Source organism: Emydura macquarii, unplaced genomic scaffold, assembly GCF_026122565.2.
Source record: "Emydura macquarii macquarii isolate MOO-44397 ecotype Brisbane River unplaced genomic scaffold, CSIRO-AGI_Emac_v2 contig_318, whole genome shotgun sequence".
NCBI lineage: Eukaryota > Metazoa > Chordata > Testudines > Chelidae > Emydura > Emydura macquarii.
The window spans coordinates 442,333-461,701 of record NW_027130455.1 but is presented as its reverse complement, the minus strand read 5'-3'; the positions used below and the strand labels follow the sequence as shown (position 1 = coordinate 461,701).

The 19,369-nt window shown below is 43.5% G+C and overlaps 1 long non-coding RNA gene across 1 annotated transcript in view; it reads left to right on the top strand.

The window, feature by feature from the left end:
• The first annotated feature begins 3,497 nt into the window (after positions 1-3,497).
• The window catches only part of LOC137165680 (uncharacterized), a 96,496-nt gene continuing 80,624 nt past the window's right edge, over positions 3,498-19,369 (top strand). The window contains exons 1-4 of the long non-coding RNA XR_010923455.1: positions 3,498-3,564; positions 8,073-8,152; positions 8,564-8,653; positions 8,776-8,864. This is a non-coding gene — a long non-coding RNA (uncharacterized lncRNA). The remainder of the gene's footprint in view (positions 3,565-8,072; positions 8,153-8,563; positions 8,654-8,775; positions 8,865-19,369) is intronic.

Below are 19,369 nucleotides of genomic sequence, written 5' to 3'. Positions count from 1 at the left end.
AAACCCAAATTGTTGCTCAAACACACATTTTCTAAAATTACCCCTCTTCCACAAGACCTGTCCTCCCAGCCCATGCCCTAACAACTTGTCCCCATTCACCTCCTGTAGGCCCTCAATAGCACATGGTACTGCACACTCCTACAGTGAAAGTTTCAGTAATCTTCCACATCATTATGCAATGACTTGATGCTTGGTTGAGACATTGCTTTAATTTCTCACAATGATCCAATCAACAGAAGCAGTGGGGATTCTACCGATATGCTTTAGCAATTTCTGTGTCCCTGGGTTTTTGGGTTTTTTTTAGTGTGCCAATTTTGGTATCTAAGCACAAAATCTGCTAATGCCTTATCTGGATAATGGATCTATCTATGGCTTTCCATAAATACTGTGTAAAAATCCTTAGTTCATATTAATGTTCTACAGATTCTTGAAAGCATCACTGTGTTCAAGGAGAATGAACTGAGTGAGGTAAGTACTTTTTTTTTTTCTTTATCAAACAAGCTCTTGGGAAATTATTTTTTCATTGCTTCAGTTTGGTACTTGATTCAGCAAAATCTATTGAGCCTTTTTATTATCAGGTTCATTTTAACAAACATTTTGCATCAAGAGTTCTTCACATTTTTTATTGTCTATTTTTATTTATCCATTACAAAGAAAAGGTAACACTGATTGTTCTGGTTGCATGCACTGCTGATTGATATGGCCTTGGCAATCTAATGTTTTCATTCTACATGTTCTCTAGTTTGGTGGCTGATGTGCTACAAATAAAGAGAGTGTGGGATAGTAATTTATGATTTCTAAGTTATTCAATGGGACCAAAGAAATCATTTTCTCATATTTGCTGACTGATCTGTGTTGTCATCACCTAAGTCAGGAGTGATGGTTATTGTAAGGAGGAGACAGAGAGTGTTCAAAATTGAGTCTAAATAGCAGTAAACTTTATTGATTACATCCTGATAACCTTCTTGGCTGGGCTTCAAAACTCTATGTTTTGTACATTAAAAACCCTGGGCCAGATTCTCAGCTGATTGGTGTAGCACCAGTGACTTCAGTGGAGCTACACTGATTTACACCAGCCGGGAATCTGGTTCATAGCCACTTCTACTTCAGTTAGATGGAAAGCAGATGGGGTGATCTCTTCCCATTGTATTTCTAAATGTTGTCTAGTGTGTGGGGATAGATTCAATTGCTGCAATAAATCATATTGTCTTACTTTATCAGGTTCAGTTTTCATTGCATAGAGTCTCTGAAACTCTCTGCTTGTCACAAGATTAAAAAAAATCTTGTTTCTTCTGGGAGTGGAGGATGTACAATATTCAAACTAGATTTTTCCCACATATGCAATAAACAATCAGCTTCATCCTGTATGTATGTATGCTTATTCATTGCTAGATGTTCATGGCAAATTTATCCATGTATGTACTTATACATATATCCTTTACACAAATGGCAAAATATTCCACCCACACCCAGTCTTCATTTTTTTCTTATAATCCAGTGTTTTATATCAGTATTTTAACACAGTATATGCATAAACTCCAGTTTGGCATGTCTTCTTTGCCTGTAATAGGATTACAGCCCATTTTATCATTGTATCCTGTTACTTTTTCTATATTCAATTTATCATATGTCATTTGCACTTGATTAAACCTTTTCCCCATTCAAATACATGCTAGGTCTGTTTGACTACTGTTTGAAAGTTAATTTTAAATGCATTTCATTTTCATTGCATATACTTCACATTTCTCACATATTTCTCTCCTCACCCATTCTCCTGTATTTCAGCATAAAATGTAGTATTTGATCATTTCAAGTCCCAGATCTTCCCCACTCCTGAATAGAAGGCTTTCTCTTTTGTTGCACCATTTCACCCTGACCTCACTTACCAGCAAGCAGTAGCACCTAACACATAAATCCCTGGGCTTCATGTTCTGCCTATATATTTTGAGAGGGTGCAGAGTAAAAAGAAAAGGGTGAGTTTGGTTTTAAGAAGATATCATTTGGGTTAGGAGCTAGATAATGACATGGAGGAACATTTGGGGACCAGATAATCAGTGCTATGGAACACTTACAGCTCTGACTGACTTCCACTGGATTCTGTGGCTCAATATCTCTGAAAATCAGACCCCAGCTACCTCAACAGAAGTGCATGGAGGCAGAAGGGCTTGATGCTTTTGTGGGGATTATTTTGCTGGAATATTTAGAATGAAGGTGAGCGTGCTTTGCTTCTTACTGGTGATGGACAAAGTTCAGTTGTCCATGCTATTTTTTTTTAGATCTAGCCACAGCTTTTGATTACTCTTGAGTTGTTCTATTCATTCCTTTCACAAGCATCCCCATTATTGGTGTAACTGCTCAGCCACCCTGCATTTCCCAGGGGTTCTGTTCTATCACCCTCTTTTGTTCAGTAGGCATGGGAGGCCATCTAAGGATAGATCACTGCTGTCCTAGGGACTGCGTATTACTATCTGTTTGGACAGTACCTGAGACATTGTGGTGCCACTATCGTCCAAATAATAATTCTGGCATTGACAAAGTCCCATACAGGTTGGAGCCTAGCTACCTTAGACATAAGATCTCTCTTCATTCACCATTATAGCAGTTGCTGATGTGGTCCCAGTAGAAGCCTCGCTTAGCTTTGAACGCCTGGCATTTGTAGGCAGAAAGTTCTCAGTGGGCGTCCCTCAGCTATAAAGCTCCCCAGCAGATTTGTTAGTTTTTAGGGCACGGAGCAAAGCTGATCTATTTGTTTGGGTTATTTCTTGAGACAGATTCGTGGGTAAGGATGTTATTTTCATGACAGTTCTGCTTTTACTCAGTATTGCTAGGATGTAAACATTAAGCAGGAAGAGAAATTGCTTGGAGTGATACTGAGGGATAGAACTAGGAATTTTAGGATGGAATTAAGCAAAGGAAAAATTAGACTGAACAAGAAGAAAACTTACTTGATAGGGAGAACTATTAGACTGTGGAATGGTCTCCTGCAGAAAATGTTGCTTGACCTAGTGTTTCAGTCAGGGAACTAGATTTGACAAAAAGTGATTAGAAATATACTTTCTGGCAGTAAACGCCCTGGGGAACGCAATTAACACCCTAACAGACCTTTTACAATGCTACAGTTCTGGCAACAGGCATGAAAACAACACAACATGCTGCACAGCAGTGGGAGAGGGGAAATTTTGGCCAGTGACAACAGGGCAAACTCCATACTTATGGAGGTTCCTCATGGACTCTTCAGTGTCCACATCACATATCACCTCTGATTTTGAAGAGAGGCTATTCTGTGCTGTTCTACTGCAGTTCATATACTGCACTGATCACTGTGGGATCTATTACCCCACACATCACATATCATAAAGAAATGGCTGTACCTCTGGAATGTGTAACACTGTAGATTATTAAAATTGAATTTTTAAAATCCAATGTCCTTCTCACCGCTCATGCTCTTGGTTTGTTTTTTGCCTTTCTTTCAGCTTGAGCAATGCAAAGCAATGAAGTCAGAATTTGCTTGCGATCAGTTTCACTTTCAGGTCCTTGATGATGCAAAGTTTGGTTACCAAAAAGGTAGGAAACCTACCAAAACAGTGTTTATTTCTTTGAAAAATGACTTTTCCCATTAGAATTAAAAAATAATAATAATGAAAACCTTTTTGTCTCAGGGGCTGTAAATGCTTCTTTATACAAAACCTGCATTTTGAGCCAGATTTTTGGTGGCAGTTCCTTTTAGGGCCTCATCTGAAAGAAGAGTGATTCCCAAAAGCCAAAGGAAATTGGAGGCTATTTTAGGAGGGCAAAGGTAGGGTAGAGAAAGTACCCCTTCTCATGGATTTAGCATCTTACATTTGGAAAGAGTGAGTCAGTACTGAATAGCACAGAGAAAAGGTAAAGAGAATCTGTCAGGTAGGAATGCAAATGGCGATTCAAGAGGAAGTTCAGTGTGGGTTACACATAGATTCATATAATCACAGAAGATTAGGTTTGGAAGTGACCTCAGGAGGTCATCTAGTCCAACCCCCTACTCAAAGCAGGCCCAGCCCCCAACTAAATCATCCCAGCTAAGGGCTTTGTCAAGCCAGGCCTTAAAAACCTCCCTAGGTAACCCATTACCTCCCCAGGAAACCCATTCCAGTGCTTCACCACCCTCTTAGTGAAAAAGATTTTCTCTAATATCCAACCAAGACCTCCCCCACTGCAACTAGAGACCATTGCTCCTTGATCTGTCATCTGACACCACTGAGAACAGTCTAGCTCCAACCTCTTTGGAACCTCCCTTCAGGCTGCTATCAAATCCCTCCTCACTCTTCTCTTCTGCAGACTAAATCAGAGCAATTCCCTCAGCCTCTCTTCAGAAATCATTGCTCCAGCCCCTATCTTCATTGCCTTTTGTTGGACTCTCTCCAATTTGTCCATATCCTTTCTGTAAAGGGGGGCCCAAAACTGGACATATCCCAGATGTGGCCTCACCAGTGCCGAATAGAGGGGAATAATCACTCTCCTCAATCTGCTAGCAATGCTCCTACTAACACAGCCCAATATGCCATTAACCTTCTTGGTAACAAGGGCACACTGTTGAGTCATATCCAGCTTCTTGTCCACTATAACCCCCAGGTCCTTTTCTGCAGAACTACTGCGTAGCCAGACAGTCCCCAGTCTGTAGCAGTCCATGGGATTCCTCCGTCCTTAGAGCAGGATTCTGCAACTTGTCCTCGTTGAACCTCATCAGATTTCTTTTGGCCCAATCCTCCAATTTGTCTGAATCCTATTCCTATTCTTCAGCATATCTACCATTCCCCCCAGGTTAGTGTCATCTGCAAACGTTCTGAGGGTGCAATCTGCCCTGACCTCCAGATCATTAATGAAGATGTTGAACAAAACTGGCCCCAGGACCGACCCCTGGGGCACTCCACTTGATACTGGCTGCCAACTAAACATTGAGCCACTGATCACTACCCATTGAGATTAACAATCCAGCTAGCTTTTTATCCATCTTATAATCAATTCATCCAACTCATACTTCAACATTCTGGCAAGAATACTGCTGATGCTGATGCTGGAGCATTTTTAAGACAAAGGTAAAGAATACAGAGAGCCTGCAGAATCTTGGAGCTGGGCTGGCTGCTTTTCTTGTACTTCAAAAAACTGACTTTCAACCCTCTGAATGGAGTGTTTCTGGGGAATGCTGCTCAGCACAGTGCAAGAGCTTGTCCACATGGGGAAATGAGGCAGAATAGCTATTGTGCTTTATTTTACCTCAGTGTGAAATAACTTTCAAGTGTAGATAAGCCCTAACTGGGCAACACTCAGTAACTTCTTGGTGATACTTGGATCATCCTGGGATCAGAAACGATTCCCAGATGCCCTTGCACATCACAAGTTCCATAGGCGCTTCAGGGGGTTGTTATATGGCTCACTTCTCACAGGATTTCCCTTCCTCCCCAATGACACCCCACAAGCTTGCTCCTAAGATTCATAGCCCACATTGAACATGCTCTGGTAGGTCTTTCATGCCCTCACCCCCACTGTATTTTCTGTCACTCCCCCACAGAAAATTTACTACCAGCTCTCTGCAAATATCCTATGTGAACCAGACTCTTCAGCCTTTTCCCTTCCTGAATCTGCAGGAGGAGCTTTAATAGGAGTGTTTTCTGGGTTTAGGTAAGGGGATGATTTAAAGAGTTAAGAAGACACTTTCATTCTTCATTATCCTGCAAGACAGCAGAATGATAGGTGATTTCTCAGCCTCTATATAGGTAGGGAGCACACAGTATTCATCTTTCTCAGGCTGCCTGAACATGCTGGGAAAGCAACTTCAGGTCTGATTTAGAGCTGCTGATTCAGATTCTCCCTGTTACAGCTGCCTGAAGGTTCTGGCCAGGACCCCTTTGCTACCGCTAGTTAGTGAGGAAACTACTGTCTGGTCTGACTCCCTCCAGAAATGCAGGCTGGCTTCTATTAAAGGCACCAGACCCTATGGAGCAGAGGGTCCAATCACAACATGTGTATGGGAAATCAAACAGAAGGTGTTTTGGGCCACAAGGAAATGGCCCCACTGTGCTCTACCCTCTCAGGCATCTCTTTAAGGATCTAAGTCTAGAACCCAGGACTAAGGGGGCCCTGCCTCGCTGACACCCTCTCATCACCACCAAGGCAGATGGACAAAGTAGCTTGTTAAACCTGGAAGGTCAAGCCCCACAGGGAGGGCCTGTAGCCACCTGATTGGCTCACACCTGCTACCTAAGTCAGGAAGAGATCTGTCCAAGAAACTGTGCAGTCTTCCTGCTCTTGCCACATTGGACCCTGCTCCTGCCTGCCTCCTGCAGTCTGTATCCAGCCCTGTTCCTGATCTGCTCCTCACTCCTAGCTCCCATCTTGTTCCTGCTCCATGCCTGATCCTTACCTCTCTCCAGTTTCTGTCCTTTCACCTTGCTCCTGCCCATTGGCTACCAATCCTGGCTCCGATTCCTACTCAATTCTTAGCTTTGGCATTTGGTATCTGATCCCGGCTCTGATCCTCAGCTTTGATTCCTGGTCCTTCTTCTGGCTCTGGCTGTACCCTCTGGCTCTGGTATTTGGCAGTTGACTCTGGCTCTTCCATTCCCAACCTAGACATCTGCATATTAGACCTGACTCCTGGTCTGACTCCCTGCGTCCCAGTTCCTAATAATCTCTGAATCAGGCCCATAAAAATTCTATATAAAACAGAGTCTGGGTTCCCTAAGGGAATGGCTCTGCAAGCTTTGCCCCTGAGTATGGCTGGTTCTCTCCAAGACAGAACTAGGGAGGAGACTAGAGAGAACAACAAATCACTCATAGTGGCATGAGGGAAGTATTAAACCTCCTTCTCTACGCCAATTTATATTGGCCTTATTGCAGATTGATGCATGAGCAGTGCCATCTACAGGATGCAGGCCCAAACTCAATGCTGAAGATATCTAATTGTACATCCCATCTGTTATACTTTCCCCCTCTAGGAAATCCCTTATTTTTCCCTAATAGAAATGGAGCCCAGTAATCCAGTATGCTACACCCTGTTAGCCACACAATGTAGAGAAAAAAATATTGAAAAGCTGCACATTAAATGAGCATGGAATGACACAAGGGTCCTGTGGAGAAAATAGCATGAGATTACGTAATTAAAGACAGCATCATAATGCATACACACCAGGGGGCTGAACTGAGGCTACAGAGGCAATCTTAAATCTGGCGTTTTCTAACTCTTGAGTTCTTGACTTTTCAACTGTAGTTATTTTCTTTTGCTATAGTTTTGGGGTGTAATTTCTTAGGTTTTAAAAAAAGCTAACCAAAAAAGAGACAGTTACTCACTTTGTGCAGTAACTGAGGTTCTTCGAGATGTGTGTCCCTGTGGGCGCTCCACTTCAGTTGTTCGCGCGTCCTCGCGTCCTTGATCAGAAATTTCACCAGCAGTGCCCATTCAGATCGTGCATGCGCCCTCCCCGTCTCACGGCGCCATTGGCCCCCTTTCAGCGTGCACGACCCAGGCCCCTCTGTTCCTTCTCTACCGTAGAACTGTAGTGTTTGACTCTGAAGTACAGGGGAAGGAAGGTGGGTAGTGGAGCACCCTCAGCAACACACATCTCGAAGAACCTCAGTTACTGCACAAGGTGAGTAACTGTCTCTTCTTCTTTGAGTAGTGTCCCTGCGGGTGCTCCACTCCTGGTGATTCTCAAGCAGCACCCTCAGTTGGAGGAGGGAGCTTCAGAGTTGTTAGTTTGAATAGAAGAGAGTACTAATAGTCCGATTGCTGCTTCATGTCTTGATGCTTGATCGATAGTGTAGTGTTTTATGAAAGTGTAGGCTGAGGCCCAGGTAGCTGCTTTGCATATTTCACTAATTGCTACATTATGCAAGAAGGCTGTGGATGTAGCGATTGATCTGGTTGAATGTGTCCTGACTCTTTAGGGTGGCGTAACCCCTGACTGTGTGTAGCATGTGCGGATGTAGGTGGAAATCCGCTTTGAAAGTCTTTGGGTCGATATGGCGTTGCCTTTGGAACATTCTGTAATTGATATGAAAAGTTTGGGAGATTTCCTGAAACGTTTTGTTCTTTCTAGGTAAAAACGCAATGGCTCGTCTGAGGTCCAGCGTATGGAGGGCCGCATCCTGTGCATCAGAGTGTGGTTTTGGGTAAAAGGTAGGGAAATTAATGTTTTGGTTAAGGTGGAATGATGATGTTACTTTGGGGAGGAACTTCAGATGAAGTTGTAGCATCACCTTATCTTTGTGAAATACTGTATACGGTGGGTGTGCCATAAGTGCTCTGAGTTCACTCACACGACAGGCCGATGTGATTGCGACTAGAAATGCTACCCTCATAGACATGTGCATTAATGAACAAGTCGCTAACAGCTCAAATTGTGGCTTGATAGTTGGCCTGAGGACCGAGTTGAGGTCCCAAGGTATTATGGGGGGATGAAGTCATGAAGTGTTGGACAATCGGATGTGCAAAAGTCGTGGTATCATCTATAAGATCATGGAAGGTGGAGAGAGCTGCTAGGTGTACTTTAATTGCACTAATCGCTAATCTGGATTTTTTTATTTCCAGGAGATAGTCTAATATAGCAGGGATTGATGCCGTTAGTGCGTTGACCTGCTTCTGTTGACATCATAAGGTGAATCTACGCCATTTCTGAAGGTAAATTTTTCTTGTGGCACGTTTTCTGCTATTCAGTAAAATATTCCTTACTGGTTCTGAACACTGTAGTTCAGCTTGTCGGAACCAGTTAGGAATCATGCTGTGAGATGTAAATTTTTCAGGTGCGGATGTATATGGTACCGTTGTCTTGGGAGAAGAGATCGTCAACTAGTGGGAGAGCGATTGGTGCGTACATCGACATCTGTGTGAGGTAAGTGAACTATGGTTGCCTGGGTTATGCTGGTGCTATCATTATCACCTTTACCTTGTCCTTACAAATTTTGTGTATGGTTTTGGCTATCATGGGAATTGGTGGGAGTACATACAGGAGACCTGTGTTCCAGTTGATGAGGAATCCGTCCCCCATTGAACGTGTACCTAGATCTGCTCTTGAGCAGAAGTAACGGCATTTGCAATACTTTGTTGTCGCAAATAGATCGATTGTGGGGTAGCCCCACTGATGAAAGATGTTTTCTAGGACTAGTGATTGTTGCTGAATTTTCTGCTCAGGTTGTCTACAGTGGTATTCTCGGTACCAGGTAGATATGTTGCTGAAATGTGGAAGTTGTGGGATATGCACCAATTCCATAGTCTCATTGCCTCTGAGCATAGGGAGCTGGATCTTGCGCCTCCCTGATGATGGATGCAGAACATACACGCGACATTGTCTGTCATTATCTTTATGGTTTTCCCTGATATCAGAGGTAGGAAGTGTATATAGGCATTGTGAACTCCAGTAGGCTTATGTGTAATTTCGTTTCCTGTGGTGACCATTTGCCTTGAACTGTATGCTCTTGTAGGTGCACTCCCCATCCAATTAGTGATGCATCTGTCATGATCATGACTGAAGGTGTTTTGCTTATGAATGGAGTTCCTGTTTGAAGGTTGTTGGGCTGTGTCCACCATTTTAATGATTGTTTGATCTTTTTTGGCATTGCTACCGTTTTGCATAAAGATTATCTGTGTGGTTTGTAAACTGTTGTGAGCCACATTTGAAGTGGTCTTATGTGCAATCGTGCATTTTGCACTAGAAAAGTGGCAGCTGCCACATCACCCAACATTTGAAGGCATGTGTTTTCACCTCTCTCCAAACGTAGGCAAGCCCAAGTAACTGAGTGAAATGCTACAGCCTGTGATATACAGGAGATCAAATTAGATGATCCAATGGTCCTTTCGAACTTTAAACTCTGTGATCACTCCCTGTTCCATACCTGCTTTGCTCTCACCCTCTCTCCACCTAGAGATTTGATTTCCCTCTCCTCACGCAGACAGCTTCTCTCTGCCCAACAGCCATCTCCCAACTGACACAGAGCTTTTACAAGTATTGGAATGGGAAGCCAGACTGATAAAACTGACACACTCAACCTAGCCCAGCACAATTTCCTTTGTATAAAGGAAAACAAGCCCACTGAGAAAGGGTAGCAATATGTTGATGTTTTTCTACATGTAGATACAGGGACCATTTACACTGTTATCTTCAGTAATATTATACTTGTATGATTTGCTATTGCCAGCAGGTAAAGTCTGTAAACAGCTCATGTAGTAACTCATCCACAGTCAAAACATATTTTGAGGTGTTGCTCTCCAAAGTGGTGACCGTAGGCCCATAAAGTTACCTTTCCTTATGCAGCATTTTGAAGTGACATTTTTCATAGGAAATTCAGTCCATAAGTCAAAGGAGGGAGGCTTCGGTCCTACCCATTCGTGCATAAAGCATTTGTCTGCTGTAACCTGCATGGCATGAATGATTTCTTGTTCTCTCTTTCCCTATTTCAGAGCAGAGACAAAAAGATGATTTGATTCCTTGGAGATAAATATTCCCCGAAACTCGGTAATAACTAGTAAGCAGAAATGTTATTGCATCTCATATTTTAAAGCATAACATTTTGTTTTAAGGTGAATTAAAACGTGCGGTGAAGGGAAAGAAATGTCTGTTTATAGCCCTGCATCAATCTTCTTTATTTAATGATGATGAATTTCAATTTGACAGGCTTCAAGTCATAGTCTGTTCAGAAAAGAAACAACAGAGAGAGCTTGGAGTCTGGCAGTATCATGTATACAGGGGCTAAGAAAAGCAGTATCAGTGCTTTTAAGTATTAATTTATATTGGTTTTGCATTTAGGGATTTTTTTCTAAGAACATTTTGACACAAAACCAAGAGCCAGGTTGATGTATTTTGGTGCCTTACAAACAGTGTTTTCAATTGTTGAGTTATTCTATCAACGCTCGGCCTGGCTAGTTGCCCGAATGAAAATATCCCTTCCACAGGGTCTCCTGTGTGTGCCTGGTTAAGCAAATTATTTCTAACTAGGAACTACAGTATCCAGATCAAAAGGGGAATGTTAACTATAAATGACCTTTTGTGGTCAGTTATGCATCTCTTCAGATAGCAGCTTAAGTGCTAAGGTCATTTCTAACATCAAGCTCAGGCTAATTCAACTTTAGTCACTTTAAACAGTTTAGGCAAAAAGGGCCAAAACACAAACCACATATTGTTAGGCAGATTTGGTGATGCGGAGCGGAGGTGGGGGAGACAGGAATCCTTCCCCCAAAACACAGAACTTCTACACAGAGACTACTTCAACTGACAGAGGCCCTTACGTGATCCCCTGAGAGGCAGAGGATGCGTGGATCTGACTTGTGCAGCTCTGAATCCTGCAGCCCAGATACATATGCATTCCCCTGCCTTCCTGCAAACTGCCACACTGAGAGCATGTACTGAGAAGGGCTCTTGTGCAATCTGAGTGTGGTTTTCCTCCATTCACCCCCACCTTGGGCAGCAGAACCACACTGGTTCCCCTGATGTGGAGAAGGGGGTTGGATTTGTTTTTAAGGATCTGTTCCTGAGAGGTACAGAATGCTTCTCGCGTGGTGCTGAGAGCCTTCAACTCCATTTGACTTCAACACTTCGCACAATCTGGCCCTCAAATATGTTAATGTTTCACTTGAGAAAGAAGAGGCAATTCCCACTACACTTTCACAATCAATGTACCTGGCAAGTTACCAAGATTGGACTCAAGTCATTTCATATGAAGGGCAACAGGGAAGGTGGGGTGGAAATGGGCAATGCATGTGAGAGAAGCATTTTCTCCCCCTACCCCTCTGGGAGTTTGAGAGGAAGTTCCATTACTAATAACCATTCTTTTATCACCTGGGATCACAATGCTTGTCTTCCAGGATAAAACTTGCAGAGAGGAACTAAGGCTTTTACTCACTCTGATGACTTTACTGCTGTATCCCTGGGCTATTTCCTATCCTGTTTTCTCTTACTGAGAGTGACTGCAGTTTCTCTCTCTGCAGCCCCCTTCTATTCTCAGCTACTAGGATTCGTAGCTCATAGGGCTAGCTTTACTATATTCACGGCCTTCCCTTCATTATATTTAGCTGCTTTATTATATTCAGCAGTAATGCAAGGATGAATGGACTATAAAATGGATAGAGAGCTGGCTAGATCATCAGGCTCAACGGGTAGTGATCAATGGCTCCATGGTCACAAGCGGAGTGCCCCAGGGATCGGTCCTAGGGCCGGTTTTGTTCAACATCTTCATTAATGATCTGGAGAATGGGGTAGATTGCACCCTCAGCAAGTTTGCAGATGACACTAAGCTAGGGGAAGTGGTAAATACCCTGGAAGGTAGGGATAGGATATAGAGGGACCTAGACAAATTGGAGGATTGGACCAAAAGAAATCTGATGAGGTTCAAGAAGGACAAGTGCAGAGTCCTGCACTTAGGACGGAAGAATCCCATGCACAGCTACAGACTGCGGACCGACGGGCTAGGCAGCAGTTCTGCAGAAAAGGACCTGAGGGTAACAGTGGATAAGAAGCTGGACATGAGTCAGCGGTGTGCCCTGGTTGCCAAGAAGGCTAAGAGCATATTGGGCTGCATTAGTGAGAGCATTGCCAGCAGATTGAGGGAAGTGATTATTCCCCTCTATTCAGCATTGGTGAGGCCGCATTTGGAGTATTGTGTCCAGTTTTGGGCCCCCCACTACACAAAGCATGTGGACAAGTTGGAGAGAGTCCAGCGGAGGGCACCAAAAATGATTAGGGGCTGGAGCACAAGACTGAGGGAACTAGGCTTGTTTAGTCTGCAAAAGAGAAGAATGGGGGGGGGGAGGGGGATTTGATAGCAGCCTTTAACTACCTGAAAGGGGGTTACAGGGAGGATGGAGCTAGACTGTTCTCAATGGTAGTAGATGACAGAACTAGGAGCAACGGTCTCAAGTTGCAGTGGGGGAGGTCTAGATTGGACATTAGGAAAAAGTTTTTCACTAGGAGGGTGGTGAAGCACTGGAATGGGTTACCTAGGGAGGTGGTGCAATCTCCATCTTTAGAGGTTTTTATGCTGCGGCTTGCCAAAGCCCTGGCTGGGATGATTTAGCTGAGGTTAATCCTGCTTTGAGCAGGGGGTTGGACTAGATGACCTCCTGAGGTCCCTTCCAACTCTAATATCTATGATTCTGTGAAGCTGCAGGCCTGTATCCTGTAAGACATTAGCTTCAGCAAGCTAGCACAAGTCTTGAGGCCTATGAACTTTCAACAGATAAACAGTCCAACGGAAAACCCCAAATATTGGGGAGGCTGAAAATAGAGTGTATAAGTGCAATTTCTGACCACAGAAACAACCAATCACAAGAATGTCCTAGAGTCCAACCATAAGGGTGTCATGGCAATGAATTGACATACATAACAGGTACATGAGCTGCATCCGCAGATACCTAGTCACAAGAGGGCCATGGTAACGAATCGACGTATACGATAATAAGTTGAAATCATTGTTATACTAACCTGTAGGAGAAGGACACTTCAGCATTAGTAAGGTGGGGATATACAAATGAAGATAAAGGGGAAATACCGCTCCTGAATAAGCATCAAACATAGTGGTGTCAGTGTATCATATTATAAATATTGCATCCTGGCCTAGAGGCAGTAGGAGAAGGAGATGTAGTCTTTGGGCAGTGACAAAATGATGACCACTGAAAATGAGGGGGAAGGTGACCGTGATCCTAAGATGATGGCTAACATTTCAGGTTGTTCTACAAGGGATGGTGTAAGCATATGGATGTGCAGATGTACATTCTGTATTACTACTGTAATGAGTTGGGGTGTCTGTCTGTGCTAAATTTATTAATAAACTATTTGTAAATATAGGAAAAGTTCCTATAGTGTGAGTGTTGTAACTGTGCACATCGGGGTTCCCAACAATATAATAATTTGAATAATACTGGGCCTGATCTTGGAACTTGTCAACCCTCAAAGTCATAACTGGGAATTTTAAAATAATAAATATAATCAATATATAATCTATAGATCAGGCAACATCTTTACACAGGCCCCTCCAGTTCATGTCCAGCTGAGTGCCATCTCTAATTAGTTCTTGTTCCCTGGCTCCTCCTTCAGATGCAGCCTCAAAGGTTAAGTGGCCTACCTAGCTACATTTGTACAGGCGTAAATACTTGTCCTTTCCTGGTTACTCTGCAGCCAGTTCACAGTCTAATCCAGTAGTCAGTCATTTAAAAATAATCTCTAAAATCTAACCTATAAATATTTATTAAATTAAAACCAATATATATATCTAGTTAAAAGGGGATCCATAGCTATGTTAAATAAAACTGGGGATAAAAGGTCTCCCTGTTTCACCCCACTTCTAATTAAAATAGAATCCGTATTATCCTCACCCACACAAATCTTGGTAAAACAAACTGTATACAAATCCCTAATTATCTCTATAAAATTCTCACAGATCTTTTTAAACCCTTTAAAATATGGCTGTGCCCCACTGAATCAAAAGCTTTGGTAAGATCAACAAACACTACAGCAATTTCATCACCATTTCTTTTGGCTCCTTTAATTAATTTTTCTAACTTAGAGATATTCTCTTCACATCCTGGGGCAGATATAAAACCTTTTTGCTGAGGCATATTTTAACCACCATAGATAATCTCTTATTATACACTAAAATTTTAGCTCTCACCCATACAGAGCCTATAGTCAGGGGCTTCCAGGAAGATATTTTCTTTACCTCCTGGGGATCCTGTACCTTTGGAATTAAAATAGTTCGGTTTTCTTTAAAACATCCAGGGACTTGCTTATTTAAAAACCATGTATTAAAAATCCTCGTTAAAATGAGGGTTTCTATATTAAAAAGATCCCATAGGTCACTAACTTTGACCTTATCTGGGCCAGCGGCACTAGTTTTCCTAATCTCTCTTAAAGCTTCCCTAATTTCATCTGTCAATATTGGACTATTTAGGACCTCATTATCCGCTGTTTCTTTTACTGATGACCACCCTCTAGTGTTTCCACATCCGATTTTATCTAATATATCCTTATAATATAATTCAATTTCTTGTAATGGAATACTGCATTTGGCTTTATAAGGTTCTCCCATTATAATTCTTGCCAATCTTTTCTTATCTTTCTCAAATAATGTTTGGTAAGACCTAAATTTTGCCTTTTTTGATGCATATTTCTGTTTAAATATTGTTGGATGCCTATCCCCTTTTCTATATCCTTTACCTCTTTTTACCTGTTTATTATTAGCTCCAATACTAGCTTCCAAATTACCTTCATTTTCTCGAGGAATCATCAACAATTTACATAACTCCTCTAACATTCCCCAACGACAGCTGCCATCGTGGATCGAGTCAGCAGTTTTTCTATAAAATCTAAATTATCTAAAATCTGCACACAATGTCTACCCCCACAGGACTTTAAAACCCTATCAAATAAAACCTGATCTTTCAATGGCTTTATCTTTTCCCGTGGGAGTAGATCTTCTAAAATATTCCCTATCCCACCCTCACCTCCTAAAACTTCCAAATTACTTTCACTCTTTACCTTCTTTTTGGCCAAGTCTCTCCTCCTATCTGATATCTGCTTATTGGTTTTGGTCTTCAATTCTCTTTCTATACATTAATTGATATTTCTCATTCCAGCATATTTAGCTTCAAGATGGAATAACATTTCAATTTCATCCTCAGTCCAAACTTGAGAGCGAATAGCTTTTCCCACCACTCTAGCTTCTTTTCTTTGTTCGTTTCCTACCATGGGATGTCTGTGCCTGGTGTGCTGACTCAGCCCTGATCTTGTATGGAATGCAGACCCACAGACCGTGCAGGTGTATTTTCTATCTGAGTTGGCCACCTCCTTGGGCGTGCATCTGGGGTAATGATAAGTGATGTTGTGGTAATGAGAGTGCTTGCCACATTTCTTGCACACCACTCTAATGGCTGTACTCTTATGTACAACGTTAATATGTTTTGCCCATTTTCCAAAGGTAGATAAAATTTGAGGACATATAGGACAATTAAAACAATCAACAGGATGCTCTAAATAAAATATTCCCTCTTTATGCAAGCAACTATCCTTCAATCTAGCTACCCTATTAAGTTCTGTATTTAAATCATCCGTTAAAATATTACCTATTTCTGTAAAATCAGTTTTTACATTTTGAAAAATATTAAAAATCACTAGAATCAATAAAATACGGATCATTAAATGAGTTAAAATATTTATCATAAAAGCTAGATGTGTCTATTTCTAAGTCACTATATAAAATATTAGTAAAAACCATTGGTAAAAATGTCAAATCTAATACCTGGTTCTCACTAAAATAGGCTTGTTCCTCCAGAACATTTTCTCTCTCTCCATCTTGGAGATCTTGTGCATCCATACAAACGGTCCCTCCCTCTTTTATTCTTTCTATACAGTAAGGGGAGAGCAACGGTCCAGCTCTATGAATTATTCTCCTAACATATTTTACACTACTGGCCAGGGCATCAAAGCCAATAGCGGGGGCGTTGTTAACCCGGTTCAGCGCCAATCCAGTATAAAATTCAAATTCATTATTCTCTATAATTAAAAGGTATAACCCTTCACAGGGGGAGACTTACCCTTACCAGGGGGAGGCTATCCGTTACCAGGGGGGACTAACCCATGCCTGGGGGAGTATTACCCTTACCAGGGGGGCAGACATGTTGGGGCTGCCCACCCCATCCGCCCCAAAGCAGGAGGGGTTCGCCCTTAGCTATCAGCCTGGTTTTCCACCAGTTACTAACTCTCACCACAAGGAGGTTGCAGTTGGACTTGCCACTCAGAGGCTTTCCTCATGAGGGGTCCCTGCCAGATTAAAGCTGAGCCCCAACAGGAGACTGGAAGAGGACTCAGCTATAGGGAGGAGATACCCTTCAGCGCGGCTCTCGCCATCTCACCCGCAACGATTATCCTATCCACCTTACCCTCAGGCTCCTCAAGGAGGGGACTCAATCCCTCCAACTGTCCGGGCTCAACAACTGGACAGGGTCCAGAGACACATGAATGGCCCTTAACCCCTTCAGGTCTTGTGTGGGATGGACACCCCATTGCATACTCTGCCCCTCAAGCCGGTAAACCTGGGGTGTATGGATGCTGCCTGCCCTGCATGTGCCTGATCTGGGCCTGCAAGTCATCCCTTTCCTGTTCCAGGTCACCCACTATGAGTAGCAGTCTGCCTTTCTCCTTCATGGTGTCCCAATGTTTTCTTTACTGAAATTCTAGGTCTCCTGCAGATTCTTGAAAGGCCTGTTCGGCAGCTACTAATTTCTCCTGTAGCACCTTTACTTGCTCCACAGAATCTCCTAGCTCCCTTTCCCTCAGGGTCTGAATTCCCATCATATCTTGCTTCGTTTCTGTGTTTATTCCTATTTCCACCTGATTCTTCTCAGGCTATGTCTACACTACACTTCTCAGGCTATGTCTTATCTGGATTGACTGAGCAGTCAGTGAAAACCCACTCACCTTCTCAAGTGGCGTAGTGCTGCGTCAATGGGAACGCAATTCCCGTTGGCGCAATGCAGTGAAGACGGCGCGCAGAAGAGAAGCACAGAAGTCGACGGGAGTCGACGGGAGTTACGTAAGTTTTTTGTGTACTTTTCATAACTCCGGTCAACTGCCGCCAAATCTCCGAGGTAAGTGTAGACATAGCCTCATTCCCCACCATTTTATCATTCAACTCTGTACTACCCCCTACCGAGTGAACGGCCTGGCCACCTGTGAGGTCCATGGTCATCACTGCCACATCTACCGTGCTGGTCTCTGGCATACTCCTGTCACTGGACACTCCCTCCTTTTTTCCTATCTCACCGGGGTCCAGGACTGCCCCTTTGCTACTCCACAGTTTCTTGAGATGGTGGTTCCTTTTTACATGTCTGGCCTCTCAGCACCCAAAACTGACCGTCTTCCTTGTCTTGCTAGTAAGCCATGCTTTAGGCTTCTTCCACCTAGCTCCTTCTCCTCTGCTAGCCTTCTCCTCATAATTCATTTAAAGACATCCCCTCCTTTTGTACCCTTGTTGGCCACAGGCAAAACGCATGCCTCCCTTTCCTGTTCCCTCAACAGATTGGGCTTTCTTGTTTTCTTGCCTTCCAAGTAAGGCTTCTCGTCCCCATACAGGTAGGCACTCCCTTTTTAGATGTCCCCTCCACCTGCAGGCATAACATACCCTTGACCGGACTTCTGGTCTCTTGCCCTAGTACCTCCTTTCCAGTCTCGATCTCTGCAGCCTCTGCTAATTTCTTCCCCATGAGCTTAAATAAATACAGCTGCTGTTCAGCCAGCTGTGTCAAATAGTTTTGCAGGTATAATTGTGCCTCCCACTATCTTTGCTAGTTCTCCAGCACCTGCCTCGGTGCAGCCTGGACCAGTCCCTTCTTTTTGTCAGCCCCCTTCCACAGATGCAGCAACTCTGGGGTCCAGCCTGGGAGGGTATAAATACCCTCTGCAAAAAAAGCTTCTGCGCATCGCGGCTCCATTGTCTCTTTCCCTCCCTTCCCCCCTATGGCTTTTTGCACTGCTCTTGTATCAAGGGTGTCTGCTTTATACAGTCTTTCAATCTGCCACAGTCTCTTACACTCTCCTTTTATCAGGGGCAACATCATGCCATTTTCTCTACCGAGTTGTCACAGGGTCCTCTAGTCACCACTGAAACGCCTCCTTGTGGCCGTGTCTGGGGATTAACTCTGCCTCTCCTGTGGTTGCTCACTTCATCTCTCTCTGTCTTGCTCTCTCTCAGGACCCGACTGCTGTTGCTTTGTGTCTTTAGCCCTCCGGTCTGGTCTCTGTGGTTTTCCCCTTCTGGGGAAATCGCATGCATTTAAGCCTCTCCAGACCCACTGGCCCAGGCAGGCTTCTCTTTCACTGCCCCTTAATGGTGCCACTCCCCCAGTGGCAGGTAGGGGAACCCAGGCCCGTCTTCTACACTAAGTTCCAGCTCTGGGACCCTACAACAAGCAGTCAAGGCCTTCATGGTCCTAAACCTTTCTGCTATATCCCTGGGCTACTTCCTACCTTGCCTCTTCTCACCCTGCGAGTGACTGCGACCTCATTCTCCGCAGCACCCTCCTACTTTCAGCTACTCGGCTTTATACAGACCCATCTTGTTCCTGTCTAGCTGAGCGCCATCTCTAATTAGTCCTTGCTCCCTGGCTCCTCCTCCAGGTGCAGCCTAGGCAATGAATTGGCCCACCTAGCTCCCTTAACCCCTTCAGGCCTTGTGTGCGGTGGACACCCATCACAGCCAGGCACCGTGTAGCCAGCTCTCCAGATTTTTTCCCAAGCCTCACACGATGTAAGCTGTTTTGCAGTCTACAGCTGCTGCAATCATGAAGTTGCCTGACAATCTCAGCCTTAACTCTCACCCTAGTGGTTGCAGAGACAGCTTAAAAATGTGAAGT